We start from the raw sequence: 19,495 nt of genomic DNA on the forward strand, positions 1-19,495 counted from the left end.
GGGATAGTGGGCATCCCGGTCTCGTCCCTCGGTGAATCCAGAAAAGCTGAGACAGCATACCATTGACACGAACAGCAGCCTGGGCTCTATATAGACACATTTTATCCAATTCAGAAGTTTTGGGCCGAAGCTATAACGTTCCAGTACTTTGAATAGGTATGGCAGGTGCACCCTATCAAATGCTTTCTCAGTGTCTATAGATAGTAGTAGTGCTTCTCTCTGCAATCTATGCGTTTTGTCTAGAAAGTGTAGAAGTCGTTTTGTGTTATCGCCACATTGCCAGTGCTGTATAAAACCCGCCTGGTCAGGGTCCACAAGCCCGGGCATGTAGGGATTAAGGCGATGCACTAAGAAGCCGGTGACCACCTTAGCATCTGTGTATAGAAGTGAGATGGGCCGATAAGAGCCACACTCCTCCGGGTCTTTGCTCGGTTTGGGGATTACAGTGATGGTCACATCTAGCACACTGGCAGAGAGGGAGTTGGTCTCTGAGAAGTAGTTAAATAGCCTCGTGAGTATCTGGTCTAGTTCTGAGAAAAAGGCTTTGTAGAAAAGTGGGGTGTAGCCATCTGGGCACGGCGATTTCCTAGTCTTCAAGCCGGAAATAACCAATATCACTTCCTCTACCTGAATTGGCTTGTCAAGGACAGTTGCGTCGACCAGTGGGAGTGAAGCAAGAGTACAGTTGTCTAAATATGGGGAGGGATCCGTGTTCATAGAGGTGTCGGCCGCATATAATGCTTAGTAGAATTTGCTGAAAACTGTTGTGATTTGGCGGTCTGTGCACACCTCTCCCAAGGAGGAGGAGCGTACCATTTTAATAATATTGGCCTGGACATGCGGCCTCAGTTTGTGGGCTAAAAGCTTTCCGCTGCGGTTGCCCCCATGTAATATTTATGTTTGAGTCATATAATTGTGTATTCAGCACAATCCCAATCTAACCACCTCAGTTGAAGACGCATTTTTCTTCTTCTTCCCTCCCGACTCTGGGGGCTCCCGTGCATTTGTGAATGCGTTCCTATTCAACCACTCTCTGCTCCAGATGTGCTCACCGCTCAACCAAACCTTATTCTCCATTGCACATACAGAGATCACCTCCCCCCCGTGCCAGTGCCATAAGGGCGTCCCGCACAGTCACTAATGAGGTGTGGGAATACTTCATTTTAGCAAATACAATTCTACATTTTATATCACCAAAGCTACTAGGACATCTTTATCTGTTTAAAATTGCTTCCTGTGTGGCTTACGGCAGAAGGAATGTCAGCACCATTATCATTGTTATATTTACCTGGTGAATGCATTAAAGATTAAAAGCAATGAAGGAAGGTTTTGAGGCATAGGTGGAAACAGACAGAGAAAATATTTTAACGGCAGGGGGAAATTAGCTGTGCTTAAGCTTTGTTTGAGTTCTGAAGGTATAGGACTTCTGAAATATTTGCAGTGGCGGCCGCCACAAATGTCATAGGGCAGGGGGGGAGACAACGGGGACAAGGGAAACAATAAAAATAAATTTAAAAATTACCTTTCATGCAGTTCCCTCCGACTCCTGCTGCCTCGTTACTCTGCTCCTGTTGATTGGTGACCCAGCATCCGCTGGGACACCTGCACAGGTCCTGAGCAATCCTGGTGCTTATTTCATTCTAAACATAGCATGAAAGCAGCACCATGATTGGTCTGAGTGGCTCAGACTGCCGGTCAGACACAGTCCTGGGGTTTGTGCAGTTTCTCCAGCCTGGCTGAACAACACAGCTGGGCTGAAGAATCCTAAGTGCACATGTGTGTTTGTCTGGCCTGAGACGTCCGGCCAAACACACATGCGCACTCTCTCTTCCCTTCCCCTCCCACCTCCCCTGACCCAGCCCCACCCCTCCCTGCACTGCTGGTTGAGTCAGCAGATGAAAAATAAAACGGTAGTCAACTATCATTTTATTTTTCATCTCCTAGCTCTTGGCCAGGGGGGCAATGCTCCTCTGCCATTATGGAGGAGCCACCCCTGAATATTTGCTGCCACTTCTTCTGGATGCAGATAAAGAAAAAAATGGATGAATAAGAGTAATAATTGTGTCAAGAAGGAGAGTGAGGTAGTTGTGAGATATACGTTTTTATGAAGAGCATTGTTGCCTGGTAAAACTATCAATATTTGTAGCCCCACAGGCACTGTATGCAGATATTTTAGGACCAACTGGTTCAGGGAACCAGTAACAGAAACATTGAAAATAACCTGTAATAGTCTAGTACCTGATATTAGACAAGGCAAATAAAATTAATAAACACATAGAAGAGATATCTCAAGATATAAAGGAACTGTTGGGAGGTGATGAACATGGTCAGGTTAACATTGTCAACAGTAGAGACACAGTAAAGACAGTAAAGTAAAGAGGTCCAGTTGAAAAAAGAAAGTAAGAGATTTCATATATTTTAGGTATGTTCTCAAGGGATATCTAGTGGTGGATAAAAGATGTCCAGGAATGTTTCAAACATGTAGGAAATGTATTCTGGAGGGGCACTGTTGTAGAGTGTGTAAAAGTTAAATTGTGCAGTAGGATATAATAGCACATCCGAGTTGATCCATAGGATGGAGGTACATGTGAAGGGCGATGAAGATGTATGTGTGTTACAGATGTTTTGGGAAAGAGTTGATGTGAGGATTATGGCACATTTTGGTGCAACGCTCATAGGAGAGACAATTAAACATGTCTATGAGGACAAATACTCTAGGAACCTAAAATACAGTTAATGGCATATGAAAAGAAATGCATTGAAGGTGGTAAGTGTTATGGCAAGGAGTTTGGGTTCAAGGGGGGGTCCAAGTGCGCTAAATTGTATGTGGCAAAAGATGGGGTGTCTCTCCTAGGGTGGTATTAACAAAAAGTATTAGGTATTACACTAGATTCCACTCTTTGGAAATGGTAAAATGTATGGGAAGTGGTGTTCATCAAGGTGCAAAGGAAACAGAGGTAGCAGAGAAAGGTCAAGAAACTGAAGTTTTCTCTAAGTGGAAGGGAAGATTTCCTACAGGGTTTGATAACAAGTTTGGGAAGTTGAACGGATTCAAATACAGCATTATTCTTAAAGTGGAAGCTATGCCAAAGGTACAGAAGGTGTTGCATGTGCCTATGATGTTAAGGAAAGACATGAATCATGAAATATACAAGTCATGTTGTGAATGTACAACTGAGGAGCCTAAAGACTCAAAGAGGTGGGCTTCAATAGTACATGCTAGAAAAACAAACGAGAAACTTTGAATGTGTGTGGATCTTTGTGAACTTAGCAACATTTTGGTTAACAGACATGCACTGCCAAACATCAATAAAATATTTACCAATGTCAAAAGAGACCACCAGATTGTATCTAATGTTGATTCTAAACACGTAAATTTGTTCACCACTCTGGAGGGTGCATTCAGATTCTGGTGCATGCCTTTTGGGCTGATGTAGGCCGCATTTCAAAGAGATATGCATCAACTATTTAAGAATATGGAAAAAGTCATGTATTTTCAAGAGGATATTTTCATATATGGGAAGAATTAGGTGCACCATTACTTAGCTCTAGAAAATGTTTAAAGGATTTTAGAAGACATTAGTATGACCATAAAAGGAGAAAAAAGCAATCTGGAGTGCCAAAGTTTTGAATATTAGGACATCATAAGAATGAAGATGGAATAAAGTAGAGCCTTATTAATGCAATTATGAAAGCAGCTTTCCCAAAAGAAAAAAAGAACAATTATACTAATTTTTGGGGCAGAGTACTACACAAAATGTATTTATGGATTTGCGGCAAAAGCAGTAAAGTTACAAATGTTGATTAAGAAGCTGAAATGCATGTATTGAATTGTTAATGTGAGAGTGGTTTTGAAATTAAAATCTGACATTTGCAAAACACCACACCTAAACTATTTGATAATGTTGTGAAAGTACTAGTTACGATGCATGTAATCATGGTCTGAGAACAGTATTAATGTAGAAGAGAGAAGACTGCACAGAAGCAAACATGCTTGTTTTTCTAGAATTTGTTATTGTGTTATGTTATGCAGTTTAGGAAAACACAACCGTTAGCCCTAAGGACATCCTGGTGCTGCTGATCAGCAAACAAGATGATCTACAAGACGTATTAGCAAAAGAGCTATGTCAGTTTTTTCTGAACTGTAATGGACAAAAGGTTTATCTAATGTGTATCAGAAGGCTGTTCTAGTATGTGTTAGTGAGGAAAGACAAAACGTGACCACCAGTTCTGGACCATTTAACACTGGAGCTAGTGACAAAAAAGCAGTAGAATGAAGAGTTTGTGAGGACATTAAAATGGCATATGTGTGTTAGGCAGATAAATCCAGACTCATGCACCACCATGTGTACTGCCATGTGTACAGGGACTAGGATTTAAAAATAGAACATTCTTTTAATGGTAACCTGTGCAACTCTCGAAAATGGGGTGTCATAGAGGTTCTCGGTGAGTGACTGAATATCAGACAAGCAACAGAACTTTGGTTCATCTGCAGGTGATGTACAAGATAGCTTAGCATTCCTACATACAATAATTATCCTGGTCCAATGTAGAAGTAATAACTATGCTTTTTCGACAAACGTACGAAGCAGAGGAAAGTTCTTTTGTGTGACCCCTAGGATTGCAAAGCATATGCAGTTAGAGAAAGAGTGATAACTTGTTTGACATAAGACAAGTTATGAATAAATATGAATCCATGATTCCTAGGAAGGGTGAGCGGGCTAGGGGTGATTCATACTCTGCTGGCCACCAAAGATAATTACCTCAATTTTGCAGCATTTAATCTAGTGCAGTGGTCTCTTATATAGTTCACCACTGTGAACATACAGTAAGAATTTAAACAGATTGAGTATTGTTGGGCAATGATATGATGATCTGGATATCATCCTCGTAAAGCACAGTTTTGTAAGACACAGTTTCAAAGGAGAAGGAGCAAACTGGTAGGCCTAACAAAAAGGCATAGACATAAAAACTTTTGAAGTCAGTGACGAGCTCTTAGGTATCCAAAAGATTAATGGTGTAGCACTGGAAAGGTAAGGAGGCATGAAGACTGACTGTAACCTGCAAGTAAAGTCTGAACAAAGCCATTTCAGTGCATGATTGCACACTCAAGATTAATGGATGATAAACCATGTTAAATGCTGCTGACAGTTCGAGTAAGATCAGGGTAGCATTCACCTTGGTTCATGATCATTCTGATTTATCTATAGCAGCTAAAAGTGCAGTCTCACTGTTATGCATAAGGCAAAAGCCTGATTGAGAATCATCAAGTAGCATGCTGATTTCCATAGCAATACCATAGCTGTTTATTGACTGCCTTCTTCAATATTTTTGATAGAAAAGGAAGGATAAAGGTAAGACGGTAAGTACTTATATGTCGGAATCCTCAAAAGGTTTTTTAGAAGATGAATGACTTGTGCATGTTTCTAAGTGATGGGTACATTTGAAGTGAGAAGAGATTGTTTACAAATCTGTTTAAGAACAGGGACTAAATAGTTTTCAGCTAGCCCGAACTGGAGGAGGGCAAGGGTTCAGAGGACTGCCAAATTTATGACAATGATAGTCAAATATCCTTCCTGGCAAGGCAGCAGATGCTAATGATTATTTATAAGAATTTGGGTTGTTAGCTGAGCAGGGTATGAACCACCTCAAATATCTCAAATAATAATCACAGTCAGGGTGAACCCTCAAAGTCACTAAATCATTAAATCTCAACCCCCTGGTAGCTATAGCACGTAGCAGGCAATCTTAAACTTGGGGAATTTGTAAAGCATTTAGACAGTATCAACACAGTAATAATGAAAAAAATACAACATAATACACTGAATAAAAATCCTGAATGAAATTAGAAAATTTGAGTACAATTTAATAAATAACTTAAGCAACAACAACAAAAATCCAATAACTGCAATTGTGAGACATGATTTTTTAAACTTTTTAGTAAAAATAAGATCAAAAAGCATTAACCGCCAACTGCGGTCAACTAAATCTATGCAAGATTGGAGGCCACCCTCGATGGTGCACAGGTCAGACACAGTTAGCAGGTTTGACCAAGAAAAGGTTTTACCTTGGGATCTAGTCTCAAAATCGAATTCCAAAATCTTCAGAGGAACAAGGCAGCAGGTTGTAGCTGAGGAAATAGCCATAGAATGTGGTTGCAGTGATGCTGTTTGTTTTTGGGAAGAAGCTCCAGGCAGGAGTACGAATTTCATGCCAGAGAAGGTTCCTCGTTGGCCCGAAACTTTTGGTTCCTTCACCCAGTCAAGATTTCTGGGTTAGTACTTAGTCACTTTTTCGGAGATTGGAATCCTTCTATGGGGCAAGACTGAGGCTGTAGCTGAAGAGGGCTCCATGAGGCAGAATACTTTCTCTGACATATCCGGCTGAATCAAATTAACTTCTGAGGAAAAGCTCTGAGCTGGAGAAATCTGAATCTTCGGACCATTGACAACTCTCCTTGGTCGGATTGGCTTGGCAGGTTTCTGCCAGTCCTCCGGAGGCCTTGAAGTTGAAAACGCTTCTAAGCGCCAAGTTTTATGGAGTGGTAGAAGAAGTACATCTAGACACAGCCAAGGGTTTCAGGACCTCAATAATCGCACTTTGAGGTCAGGACTCACTCCACCAGAGGCTGACAGCAGGGTCCAGGGCAGGGACAGTTGGGATTGGTATATTAAGCAGTTGTAGGAAAGGCCTCTTGTAGTTTGTTGTATCCCTGTAGCTTTCTGCCTAAATACAAGATGGTGAAACCCTTATTCTCTTGTGCAGAGGATATGTGCCCACCTGGATGTTTAGCCATGTTAAGGATCAGCCCCTCCTCTGTGGTCAAACCAAACCACTTCTATGACTCCAACGTTCAATGCATGCCTCTTTGACATGATTATATTCCACATCATATAGAATGTGGAGAGGGGATGAAGGACTTCAATTGCTACCTAATATTGCTCTCTTCCAGGTATTATGGTTTGACTTAGGTAAAAATTAGGTATGGATTTGGAGTTTGGTGGGTGGTTATTCCGTCACAAACATGATGGATATGCCATCCACCTTATTGCATTATATTCTATGGCATCTGTAACAGAAACCAGATATCAAACTCTAAATCAGGTACTTAGTTCCTTATTTAGAAAAAGGGTAACTGGATACTGAGGGCCTGATTTAGATCTTGGCGGATGGGTTACTCCGTCACAACAGTGATGGACATCCCATCCGCCCAAATATAAATCCCATACCATATAATAGGATTTATATTTCAGTGTACGAGATATCCGTCACCATTGTGACAGAGTAACCTATCCCCCAAATCAGGCCCTAAGCCAAACGCCTGGTGAGCTATTACAACTGCACTATAAACAATGGTATTGTAAATACAATGCACTGGATATCAGCTACATTTTAAAGGAGTACCCAGTCTACCAAACTCTAGCTATAGACCTCAGTCTTTAAAATCACCTTGTGCTAAGATAACTTCACAATGTTATTGCAGTTTTCATTGTTGACATATCTTTCCTAATTCCAGTTTGAGTGTATGGCAAAATCCTTCATTTATCAACCCACTTGATAAGATGGTTTCCCAGAACTCAAGCATACACATGGAGATAATATAGATAAGAGTCAATAGCCCTCATTATGACATTGGCGCTTCCTCAGGAAACTGCTGATGCCAAGGGTGCCAGAAGACCGCCAGTGCTGACAGTCTTCCGCCTGCCATAATATGGCTACTGCAGGATTTCTGCCACAATAAGGGTGGAAATCCGGCAGTAGCCATGCTGGCAGTCGAGGCACCTGGGTGGTGCTACCACCTGCATCGCACCGCCAGTAGGACGCCGCCAGCCGTATTTTGATGAAAAAGAGGGCCTGGCAGTGTCCTTCAGGCAGGGCGCTGCTGACGTAGCAACGTCCCTTCCCGTTCCCTGCTGGACAACCACCTCGCCGGACAAGGCAAGTCGGGCGTCGGTCAGGGGCTGGGGGTGGATGGCAGGGGGTGCTGTGTGTGAGTGTGTTGTGTCTGCATGCATGTATGAATGTGTGTGTGTGTATGCATCTGTGAGTGTTGTGGTGTATGCGTGGTTGAAAGCATGTGAGTGAATGTGTGTATGGATGAGTGTGAGTGAATGAGGGTATGGATGTGGTGGTGCATGGGTGCATGATTGTGGGGAGGGGGTTGGGGTCGGTGTGATTCTAGTGGGTGGGGGTTAGGTGATTGCTAGGGGGGTGGAGGAGCCTACTACCGGTGACAGGGAAGTAATTCCCTGTCACCGGTAGCCCTACCGTCATGGTTTTTGTGACGGTAATACCATTGCAAAAAGCACGGCGGTAGGCCGGCACCTTATACCATTGGTGGTCACGTGTGGACCGCTGGATTGAAGATGCATATCTCCTGCCTGGCGGTTCATACTGCCATGGCAGTATGAGTGGTGATATGGTGGGTTTGCTGCGGCCAAACTGCCACACTCATAATGTGGCGATATACACCGCCAGCCTGTTGGCGGTGATACTGCCACATTAACTCTGGTGGTCAAAAGATGCCAGAGTTAGAAAATAGGGGTCTATATCTCTTGGTTGCTTCCTGAATCTCTTTTTATAAATTGCTAATTAGATGAGCAGCTATCCAATATTCTGGCACTACTCCCCTAAACAGGATTGCTGGGAACACTCTATAAACCAGTAACAACCACAATTGTGGGTGACCGAGAATTGAGATTTTGTGCCTGATTTAGGTCTTAGCAGAGGGAATGCTCTGTCACAAACGTGGCAGATATCCTGTCCTGCTTAATATGATCTCCACAGGCTATCATGGGATAGTAATAAGGCAGATGGGATATTGGTTGCGTTTATGTGATGGAGTATTTCCCTTCACCAAGATCTAAATCAGGCCCTTAGACCTAGATTTATGGTGGCCTAGCGCCATTCCAATACCACATTAGCATAATTTCCTTTACACTAATGTGGCGTTGGAAGGGCAAAAACGCTGCGCCATATTTACAAAGTGGCGCAATGCTTGCATTGCACCACTTTGTAACCCCTTGCGCCACATTATGCCAGCGCTATGCATAATGTATGTAATGGGGGTGTTCCAGACTGGGGGGGGTAGAAATGGAGCAAAGGAGTCTATGAGATTCCTTTGCGCCATTTTTATCAGCATTGTTTAATACATGCTAAGTACAGGACTTTAAAAGAGGCTCCCACTGTATTCAATGAGCCTCTGAGTGCTTTGCAGGATTAGCGTCAACATTTTTGACACTAGTCCTATTAAGTGCTGGACTAGCATAAAAAACGAAGACCCTTGTCCCCCTGACTACCGCCATGGTGCGACGTATTTTTAAACACATGGTGGCGTTAGGGGGCGCTAAGCGGTGCAAGGAAAGTGGTGCTGCACTAGGTTCAGCGACACTTTACATAAATATGCCCTTAGTGTGGTAAAGAGATGAGCCAATATTGGGATGGTTGGATGACCTGAGGCTTAAACCACGTCACATGAAGAGTAAAGGTTGATTTGTTTACATACAGACAACCGCTTCCCGTTCTAATTCACATGGAATCTCTGTTGTTTTATTTTTATTAACAGTAAGTTTTAAACAACATTTTATAAATCTGTCAGTGCGCCTGGACATCATGATTCCTGTTTGTGATTAGGCGTCTTGGGTCACAGACCATCCTGAAACATGATGGTGAGTCAAGGAGTAAAGAAGTCATTTAAAGTGCTTTTAGAAGTCAATTTTGTACAAAGAAAGCAAAGGAGGGTCTGAGTAGACAGATTATTTATTTGAATTAAAAAGATCTAATCAGGATGGAGTTTAAGATTTATTTATGTTTTTGAGACTCGCGTGCACAGACTGAACTACACAAGAATAGCAGAAAGACTGATATGCTGGCAGTGTAAGGGGATTGAACTGTGAGGTGTTTCCTCCTGAACAGCGGTTCGCAGCTGCCAACCCGGATGGCTACCTATTGTTTATTCCCTAGAAGGCGGTGGCATAGATTCTGAGAAGTGCGGAACAGGCTGGATATTTACCACACTGGCTAAACACAGGTAGCCCGAGGTATAGCACTTACTGGTGCGAGCAATCAGATCTTCGAGTCTCATTTGTCCATAAGGCAATAATGAATAACGTGGAATTGTTGTTATCTGCACCGATTTTGGCATCTTTTGCCTTTCTTGAGGCAAAGATTGGCCATTCCACAATCAGGTGGCCAGCTTTATCATTGTATTGCTTTACTCTTGTCTCACGCAGGGTGTCGCAAGGCCAACTTAATACTTGAGTCACATTTACCAAGCAACTTAAGGATGCCTTGCTTGGCCCTGTATTGCTTGTTTAATCTGGAGTAATGCAAGGCACCCTTTCCCTATGGCACAAAGGTGCCTGCATTGGTGCTAGACGGCAGATTGTGCTCCCATGCACGCAGAGAGCACAAATGCTCCATATGCTGGTTAATATGGCACATTACTGCCCTCTCCCTTTCACATAGTCTAGAGCAGTGCAGCAAGTTGTCTTGCTGCATAGCGTGGCACGAAATAATGATAAATCTGTCCCTGAGTATTAAATTAAAAAACTGTTCTATTGGAAAGCAAGTAAAAAGGAGCAAAATATGCTGTGTAATAACGGTGGTATATTCTGTGGTGATATTATTTTACTCTTTAGTAATTTTCAACACAGTAAAGCTGCTTGAGCTAAATTTCATCAAACAAGTTTAACACCCAGCTACAGCAGTCAGAAAATAATGGGGTTATTCACAAAGGTAAACCGATTAACCAACACAGGTAAAATTACTTTCCCACTCTATGGTAACTTTACTACTTTTACCTATCCACCACTTCTGAATGTAAAGTTATTACAAAATGTACATATATGTCTCCATCACCTGAAACAGGTCATAGAGCGTAAAGTTACTACGAGGAATTTATCAAACTGGGCGGATGTCTCCTCAACTGGGACTGAGATCTCCCCCTGGTAAAACATGGGGGAAAGTAACAAAGTTTATCCAACTTTAAAACAATGAGTACAAAGATTTTTATTTTAAATATTGTAAATTGTATATATTTATTTTAAATGTAGAACAAAATAAAAACAATGCTACAGTTTTTAACCAATTTTTTAAAATACAATACATTTTAATACATTTAATTGATTTAAAAAAATGTATTTAAAAATAAATTCTCACAAAGTAAATTTTTAAATGTATTTATTATATAATATGAAGTACTAAATGTTATATATAAAATGTAATTAATTTATTTATTTAAAAAACAGGCTACATTTAGGCCCTCATTACGACTTCAGCAGCCTTTCGAAAAGACCACCGAAGCCGCGGGGACCACTATACCACCATGCTGGTGGTATTGGTGACTCCCTATTATTCATATCAATATTGCAGCCAAATCATAACAGAACCGGCGGCAATGTTGATATGCAGCGGGTGCAGCAGCCTAAATTCGGGCAGTGCAATGCGAGATGGGACTGTGCCAGGGGACCCCTGCACTGCCCTTGCCAAGTGCATGGGCAGTGCAGGGGCCCCCAGGGGCACCCGAGTCCCCCTTACTGCCATGGACAGGCTAACGGTTGGGCACTCATAATCCCCAGGGCAGCGCAGCTTCGCCTGGCGGTCAAGTGGAGGGGCCAGCGGTATGGCCGTGACTAATGCGCCACGGTCATAATGCACTGGCGGAACACCTCCAGCCTATTGGCGGTGTTACCGCCAGTGTACTGCCGGCCGCCAGAGTCATAATGAGGCCCTAACTTTTAAATTAACAAAAATGTTATTAAATTATTACATATTAACATGTTATTCATTTATATTTATATGTTTCTTAATGCTAAATTGCATTCATATATATGTTTTTAAAAAGTCAAAATAAATTAACTAATTTTTACATTATTTCTTACTGGGTTGTATTTTAAGTCCCTGCCTCCACTATTTTCTATGTGACAATGTTGTAGACCTGTGCTTGGCAATGTGTGGTGGTGAACTTATTTCAAACCTAAGCTGTAGAAGTGTAGTTTGTGAGTAGAAATGGGCTTACTCTTTTTTAGGTTGGTGCATGTCCCACTCGAAATCCCTACTTGAACCTTCATTAAATCCAACATACTCCTCCCTAAAACTTCCCATTTGTAGTAGTATTGCCAATTTGCAGTCACTATACCTTGTCCCTCCCACATTTACTGCTAACACATATACACATGGGTGTGAAGATCTCTGCATTCCGGGCAGAGATCACTACAAATAAAAGAATAGAGAGGCAGAGGCATAGACATCCGCACGTAGGTTAGTCTGTAGCATTTTGTAGTACATGAGGAGTACTGTTACACTAAAAATGCAGTTTGTGAATAGGCTCCAATGAGTTAATGTCTGCAGAGGGCATGCACTGTATGCCACCAGCTGTTATGATTTTTATTTTGTTGTGACCTTTCAATTAGAAGCAATTTTGTTGAATTCTGAAAAATATGCATAAGATGGCACAGTATGAGGAAACTTTTGAAAATTCATATAAATGGGAAAGTTCCACAGTTGGAAAGCCCCATAGTTCCTGTGGTGCGGATTATGTAATATGCACCTAATAAATAAGAGGAAAAACTGTTACTTGAATCAAAATTCTAACCCTAGACACTTGGGCCAGATTTAAGAAAAGTGGAGCAGCACCCACTGCAGCGCCACTTTTCTTGCACTTCTTAGCACCCTCCTAACACCACCATGTGTGCGCCATATCTAAAATACAGCACACCGTGGTGGTAGTTACGAGAACTAGTGTCATAACTTTTGACGCTAGTTTGGAGCTTTCCAGGATTAGCATCACATTTTGATGCTAATCCTGCAAAGCACATTGAGGCCCTTTGTAAATAATGGTGTGCCTCCTTTTAACGGCTGATTTAAGTAGGTGTTAAAAGTGCCGAAAAAAATGACGCAAAGAAATCTCTTAGATTTCTGTGCATCATTTTTTGTCAACCACCGATGCCCCCTTTACATATATTATGCATGACACATGCATGATATGGCGCAAAGGGTTACAAAGTGGCACAATGCATGCATTGTGTCACTTTGTAAATCTGGTGAATTTTTGGCAATCTACCGCCACAACTTAATGTGACATTAGATGGCGCAAGGGGCTCTTAAATCTACTTATGGTTTCCCAAAACAAAACATCAGGAGCTGATGACTCAACAATTCAATTTGTTTCCAATATGATGAAAGATTTGATTTTGATTGCAGACTGGCATCTGATTCAGCTTGTGAAGGTGTGCTATTACTACTCTGAAAGGGTATAGCTCTATTTATGGAAATGTTCCCAATTCAATTGGTTATTGGGGAGCACTGTTAGTTTTGAAGGGAGAGACAAGAGGACTTTACAAATTTGTTCAAGGATCTTCTAGCTCTGTTGACATGCCCACTGCCTGGCAATATAAGTGTGCTAGGCAATTAATGGTAATAGAACTTGAGGGTGCCACAATAGACAGCTAAAGGCATATATGGACTTGGTTGTATGTATGAATGAATTCGATTTTACTGTGTTCTGTTGTATGATAGGACATGGAGTGTCCCATTGGAGAGTACCATTGTGACCATGTTGTAACCTAGCTATATGATACCGCTGTGCAGTGTTTGATGAGTGTACTATCTTCAAAAGATGAGTACCTATGACGTCGTCCTGATCATTACATTGACCAGACCATTACTACTGCATGTTGTTATCACATGAAGACCGATTTCCAGTATAAATTTCAATCCTAGCAAGACAATAGTCCTCTGCTGAGGTCTTCTCTACCCAGCTTTGTAAATTATGGACCCATCACTGGTAGAGGCAAGTGAGTGACTGTCACTGCTGCATCCCTGCATGAGTTATGTAAGCTGGGGGAATGTGACCATTCAAACTCTCTTCAGCAGCAACCGCTGGGACAGCTCTGTAAGCACGCTAAGAGATAAACCAATTAGAAGGTACACTGTGATGAATGGAAATGCTTGACTAAGTTGCAACCACATGTAATTAGGCCCGGTTCAATTCCATGGCACTGAATCATTTTAGCTCTTCTGCCACTGAGGCGGTTAGCCATTTGCAAACCAGCCTTGGTCTCACTCCAAAAAAGCAGTCTAACCCACATTTGTAGACCAACCCCCACGTAAAGGATAATAAGCAAGCCCAACACCACCTTCCTGATCGTGGGACCACACTTGTCAGAGCTAGTTTGGGACCCACATTTGTCCAAACCTAGGTCTCATGGAGCAACTCACTACAGAGCATAAAAAATAAATTGGTTAATCCGCCTAAAACACAGTGCTTAAGTTGTAAAAAAAAAAAAAGGAAGTGGCAGAGCCCTTGCTGGGAGGTATCTTCAACCTACATTGTCCTTGTTAGCTCTGCCAATTAACGTATCCACACAAGTATTAATCATCACACTTCTGTAAGTGTGACAATTCAGGCTTTTCTAGACTATCCAGCGCAACATTAATCATGAGATGTAGCAAATGTTCTTTTTAAATGTATATTGACTTACTAAATCCTGTTCTTCTGCTCATTCCAAGATTAAAACCAACGGTCCCACCACGTCGAGGACTGTCACTAGAGCCGGTGCTGACAATTAAAGGCCAGTGCTGAGCACCAGAAACCACCCACTCAAATTAAACACTGAGGTGTGGTGAAGAGAGGTTGTTACTGGCATGCAATCTACATTCCAGTGAAGTTGCTCTCAATTTATAAAGGAATGATGGGCATCACTTTGACCGTAATGTCTCAGATAGCATAGAGGTTCACTATGAAATGTTCATGAAGAGAGTATCTGCTGTTTGGTAATTGTTGGTGTGGGAGAAATTGGGGAGCTGACTTATTGAAATGTCAGCCATGCAATGCAGCAAGACACCTTGCTGCGCTGTATTGCGCGACCACTGTGCAAGGGTGCCTGCATTGGAAGCAGGATTGTTTTTGGGCAGGAAGGGATACATTCCTGCAAAAAAACAATCTTCTGAGACTTGTTCCTCTGTCTTTGTGTCATGCGGAATGCAGCACAAGTAGAAAGAGGAAAAACACAGTGAGAAATAAACATATTTCTCCTTGTTACGCCTCCCATGGGAAGGCATAGCATTTTGATGCATTCCCAGGTCTAGCACTCAGAGCAAATCTGGGAATGCCCCAAAATCTATGAATAGGAACACCCATGCTCCACACTTGGAATGCCTCCCTGCCACAGAGTAACTCAAGGCAGCGACTTGTGCTGCATTGGGTTACTCCAGATTTACCCATCCACACAGGGCCACACACGGTGGCCTTGTGTGGCTTGGTAAATCTTACACTAAGTTTTGCGTCACCTTGCATCCTCTTGCACTGTGCCCTGGCTTTTTTGCCCAGAGAGGTAGCAGCGATACAAAGCTGTGGTGGAAATAGATTATATCCCCTCCCAGTGAAGCCATCTGGTGGAACCAGGGGTATGATGCAGAGCCTTGATGTTGGCCTGGATTTTAGTTGTTATAGAAGACCTAGGCAAGGGTAAATAAAAGTATATATAGATGTTAATCCTGGGTGAAGGTGCAGGCAAGGGTTAAAGTACAAACAGTTTGTACACCAGGGGGAGATGGCAGCACGTATTTGGGACTGGAATGGATGAGCCAAGGAACACCCTGACCCCTTGGACTGAGGTGGGTTCTGCTTGAATAAAATCCAAATACCAGTCTGGAGAGCCCTGTGCTCACTGTAACATGAAAAGCTACAACCAAGTGCCTACCATCAGGGGTGTAGGTTCAAGAGGGTGTGTGGGGTGTTGAACCCCCTAATAGAGGTATTTTGTAATAAATAGTTGGGTGCAGGTGCTTTTCGTTGGGTACAGTGAGGTGTTGGTCGCATTTCATCAGGAATTTTTACACACAGACAAAAATGCACACACACTCTCCCTCTCTCTGTTTGGAAAAACTTAAAAAATGTTGGTTATTTCACAAAATAATATGCTCTATCTCACTTAGTACTCCTACCAATCCACATTCCTCTCCCTTTTCACTGCCTCTTAAGTATCTCTCCTGCACCTTGTTTGTTGTATAACGTATTATAACATCATAAACTAGCGGGATTGTCAGGAAAACTGAAGCTAACCCCCCCCCCCCTCAATCGTACTGACCAAGTTACGCCCCTGCCTATCGTGCTGCACATCACTGTACTGGGGACATGGTTGAAACAATGACTGATCAGTAACCATCAGTTTCTGTGCTTTAAATCAATGGAGGTTAAAGAACACAAAAAGGAGATGGGCAGAACGTTTGAATTAATCTCAGCCACAGGTAAACTACTCCAGTCTATCATTTTTTGCCCAATATGCCATTCAAGAGAGACATGCCATATGGAAATGAGCTTTTGTTCTTCTCTGTTGGGAACAGTCCCTCTCAAATTGCCCCCCCCCCCTCTGGAGGGGAACACAGGTGACCCCAGATCAGTACTTCAATAGATGGGCAAACACCAAAGCAAGTGGGTTTGCCGAATATAGTTGGGGAGGATAGCTCAACTTCAAGTTTATGGAAAGAGGGATTTCCTGCCGCAGTCAGTTAATGTATGTGGCATTATCATTATGGCATTGCTTGGACTGATGCTGCTGCTAATGCAGGAGGGGCAGACAGAGCAAGGCTCTATGCACTTACCTGGACTGTCAGTGATGCCTTCATTTGTCCTCTATGATGCCTGCCAGGGATGCGTAAGGCTGAGGAGAGGCTGCGGTGCACAAGGTTTCAACTTTATTTACATGTTTCATGATCCTTCTGCCTTGCTTATGGCACCTGTCAGCTCAGCAGGTTGAGGAAGGCAAAATCTGATTGGTAGGTCCAAAGAGAAAATATAAAAAAGCATTTGTAATGCAATAGGTTTCTCTTTTTCTTGAGTTAGAGCTATTGGCATTGTAAATTCCTAACTGGACTTTTCTTGCCACATAAATTGGTCAACCCTGCCTCATAATTTAGTCTTTCACTGCCATATAGTTCCAGTGGCCCAGAATTTAAAGCACTTCCATTTACCTTCTTCCTCTCTCTAAAACATATACAATTATCATATAAACCTTTATCAGAAATAAACGTTTGTTATGATAGTGTAATGCTCATAACACCATAACAAAAATATCATTAGGGACAGTCTGGAGCGTGAAAGGAAAGAGGGGGTCAGGAATAAAGATGGAGAGGACAAGTGGCATAGTAACAGTGTCGGGGCTTTGGAGTAAGAAAGGATACTGGTTGACTGCAATTTCAGTAGAAAATACAGCAGTAATTAGAGTTCAGTGAGGTCCATAGGTCTCTGGGGCCCGGTGCCACTGCACCTGTTGCTCCATTGATAACTAGGCCTCAGGAGGGAAAGTAGATGAGGCAGAAAAAGAGAAGGAAAAGGAATACAACAGACAAAAGGAAGAAAGAGAAGGGGTCACAAAGAATTAAAAGAATGAAGGAAAAGAAAGAACATGAAAATGAAAACACAGCTAAGAAGAAAAAGAGATTACACGTGACGCAAAACAGAAAAGGGAAGGAAGCTTCCGGATGAAAGATAAAGAGGAACAAATAATGAAAGCAGTGTGAAAAGAAAGAGAAAAATGAACATTGGAGAAAAATAGAGATGGTGAGAGAAACCAGCAGTGAAAGAACTAGGGCATGAATGTACTGACACATTTCCCACAGACACAGAATGGGAAAACCACTTTGAGACTTCGGGTCCTGACAAGTAACTTGTGGCTTCCACATACAGGTGGGAAAAAGAAGGATTTGTAGTAAAATATGAATTGACGGATAAAGATAAGAAAAAGACCATAGAAAGGAAAGAAGAAAGATTAAAAAAAGTGAAAGGACGCATACCGAGTTGAAGGAAAGACAGAAAAAGCAAATAAAAAAGACAAAGAAAGAAAGAAGGGAAGAGAAAAAATAGTGAAAGAATGAATGCCTGATGAAGAAAAAAGAGCAGAACAAAACAAGGAAAGAAATAACAATGTTTTTGCGAGTTTGAAAGAGGAGGTAGCAAGAGGAAGAGGGAAAAAAGGGAGAGGAGTAGAAATAAACAGTTGAAAGAAAGAGCAAAACTGTCAACGTGTGGATTTTAAGAGCTGAAAAGAGAAAAGTGGGGGAGAAAGAAAACATTGAGAGTAAACAGAGTAAAGGAAAGAACTGAGTGAGGCAGGAGAAACAGACCATCCCCCAAATAAAGATGGCAGCTAAGAATAGATTTAATTGGCTCCCCCACATCCTCAAACTGAAGTCAGAGCATGGAACAGCAGGGGGCACTGAAGAACAGCTGGAGGTGCATTAGCGGAGTTGTATCTGAACCCCAATAGAGCAATATTGGGGTGGGATTGAGGGCATAGACAGAGCTGTGTCCCGGCCCAGTGCTGGAATAACAGAAAGGCAGCGGGCAAGGAATGAGAAATTGAGCACAGTGTAATTCCTGGTGTTGGAATAATGGGGCCCTGCAGGTTAGGATTGAAGTGTACTGACAGAGTTGTATATGGGCTGCAGTACTCGAATAGTAACGGGCACACACAAGTTCAGAAGTGAGGTATGTTAATGGAGCTATGTGTGAAACCTAGAATTGGAGTGTCAGTGTTGCTGAGCGTTAGCCTGGGGGTGCCCTGGTAAAGCTGCAAGTGGGGCCCAGTATGGGAACCACAGAAGTGAGGCGTCCTGAAGGGCACGTGTGTGTGAGCCATAGTAATGAGAAGAAATGTGCACTGAATGTTAGAATTGATTGATTCTGGGGGAGCTGTGGTGGTTCCTATCAACAGTGGTGTTGGATGTTAGACTTGAGGTGCACTGGCTGAGCAGTGTTTTGTTCTTTTGGGTCTAGTATTGGCTTGGCAGTGGGACTGAATAATAGAATTGAGCTGCTGTAATGGAACTGTATTTGAGCGGGCCCTAGTATATAAAAGGAAGTGACCTCGCCGGGGTAGAACTGAGGTGCACTGACGGAGCTGTGCCTGTGGTCCTAGAACTGGAACAGCAGAGTGTACTGACTGTAAGAACTGAGGTGCCGTGGGAGATGGCATGTGTGGGGTTTTAGCACGGCTAAGGGGCTTGGAGTGTGTGAGCTGAGGTGCACTGATGGCGCCGCACCCGAGGTCCCAGTACTGAAACAGCATTGTGTACTCACTGTAATAACTGAGGTGCTGTGGCAGACAGCGTGTGAGGAGTTCTGGCACTGCTGAGGGGCTTGGAGTGTATGAACTGAGCTGCACCTCTGGAGCAGCGCCTGAGGTCCCAGTATTGGAACAGCAGGTTGTACTGACTGCAAGAACTGAGGTGCTCTGGAAGACTGTGTGTGTGGCACAGCTGAGGGCTTGGAGTTTGTAAACTGTGGTGCCCTGATAGAGCTGCACCGGAGGTCCCAGTACTGGAGCAGCAGAATGTACTTACTGTGAGAACTGAGGTACTCCAGCAGACAGCGTGTGAGGAGTTCCTGGTGCTGGCATGGATGAGGGCTTGGAGTGTGTGAGCTGCAGTGCTCTGATGGAGCTGCACCCGATGTCCCAGTACTGGAGCAGAAGAGTGTACTGACTGCGAGAAC

General features: G+C 42.7%; 1 long non-coding RNA gene across 2 annotated transcripts in view; it reads right to left on the minus strand.

Annotated features, from left to right (window-relative positions):
- Positions 1 to 19,495, minus strand: part of LOC138260755 (uncharacterized) — a 64,114-nt gene that overhangs the window by 24,072 nt on the left and 20,547 nt on the right. For both annotated transcript variants that reach the window (XR_011198964.1, XR_011198963.1), the window contains exon 2: positions 16,606 to 16,772. This is a non-coding gene — a long non-coding RNA (uncharacterized lncRNA). The remainder of the gene's footprint in view (positions 1 to 16,605; positions 16,773 to 19,495) is intronic.

Source organism: Pleurodeles waltl, chromosome 10 (assembly GCF_031143425.1).
Source record: "Pleurodeles waltl isolate 20211129_DDA chromosome 10, aPleWal1.hap1.20221129, whole genome shotgun sequence".
Taxonomy (NCBI): Eukaryota; Metazoa; Chordata; class Amphibia; order Caudata; family Salamandridae; genus Pleurodeles; species Pleurodeles waltl.